At 49.2% G+C, this 1398-nt stretch overlaps 1 pseudogene; it reads right to left on the bottom strand.

Moving 5' to 3' along the window:
- LOC115125328 (diacylglycerol O-acyltransferase 2-like) lies at positions 1–1121 on the bottom strand (annotated as a pseudogene).
- Between the last annotated feature and the right edge of the window lie 277 nt (positions 1122–1398).

Raw genomic sequence — 1398 nt, 5'->3', positions numbered from 1 at the left:
ATTAATGATTGTGACCTCTCTGGATCAGATCCTCTATGTGTGTATGTGTGGATTGAAGTAGGCTCACTGTGGAGATCAATAGGCTACAGTATCATATTCACATTGTCCTCGTGGGACCAGTCTAAACGACTGGTCTATTCGATCTGCAGCTCGTGGATGTCTGAGAGTCCACAGCTGGCCTTGTGTTCATTGAAGAGCTTGACCAGGGATTTCATGTATAGGCCATGATAGTGGTCCACCTCCTCCTGAGTGGGAGAAGGCCTCTTTGGCAAAGGGATAGGACTACCCACTACAGTGGTGACCGGACAGTTGTTAGGCATCCAGAACCAGTGTTCACCTACAAACAGACATGGGGAAAAGCTCATGATTTTCTTAAAGAGTTGCTGGAACCTCCAGCCCACAATCCCCTCTGACAAGATCACCTGGTGGAACATATTGTTCTCCCCATACGGGCACCAGGTTAGCCCCAAACTCCAGGGCCACTCGGACGAAGCCTTTCCTCTGCTTCATAACCACAGTGTTGACCCCAGGCAGGCTCAACAGTGACTCAGCAGCGCCCCCTATCACAATCACCACCACATTGCCTCGTCCACTTTTAGACAGAAGGTGCTTGAGACTTGCTGACTGGACAACAACCATGGCACAACCATGCAACAACCATGGCACAACCATGGCACATTCCCTGTAGAGGGGGATCTTGAAGAGGCCCCCCAGGATGCAGAGGCAGGAGCGCACCCCAGGAAAGATGTCCATAAAGCCACAGGCCTCGGTGCTAAAAGAGGCCAAGGCTCCGATACTGAACACCCCATGAGGGTGACACCCTAAAATGTAGTTCTTGTTTGGGTTCAACTCCGCTGTTTTCACTAACTTCATTGGGAAGTAGTCCCTCACGTACTTCCACACTTTCCAGTTTCTCACAAATGCACTTCTCCTACCTCCTCTTTTCAGGTGTGTGCCAGTCCGTCAACTGCCACATGAAGTAGAGAACAGGCAGCGGCCACAGACAGGTCAATACAAGCCGGACCTAACAGGAGGAAGCTCCATAAACATTTCAGAACACTGATATTCTCCAGGAACTTCTTGTGTTGACTCTTTTCCTGCTTCATCCCTGCAACCTTTTCTGGAGTCCCCCCCCCAAAAAAAAGGTGTTTATAGGGAACAAGAACAACTGTCTGGAGAGCACTAGTACCCTGCATGGACGTACTTTGATCACGGATCAACTGAGGCTGTAGAGATAACGATTTTCTTCCACTCATCCAGACACTTTGACACACTGGCGAGCTATCACTTTCAAAGATAAATATGATAGAAGTCCAAATCTAACATGAATGGGTACGATCCAGATTGAGGTTGTTCTCTCTGATAGCTCCACAGAACCTGGGGAGACAGCCTGGTCTC

This window comes from Oncorhynchus nerka, linkage group LG14, assembly GCF_034236695.1.
Source record: "Oncorhynchus nerka isolate Pitt River linkage group LG14, Oner_Uvic_2.0, whole genome shotgun sequence".
Classification (NCBI taxonomy): domain Eukaryota; kingdom Metazoa; phylum Chordata; class Actinopteri; order Salmoniformes; family Salmonidae; genus Oncorhynchus; species Oncorhynchus nerka.
This window is presented reverse-complemented; position numbering and strand designations above follow the sequence as displayed.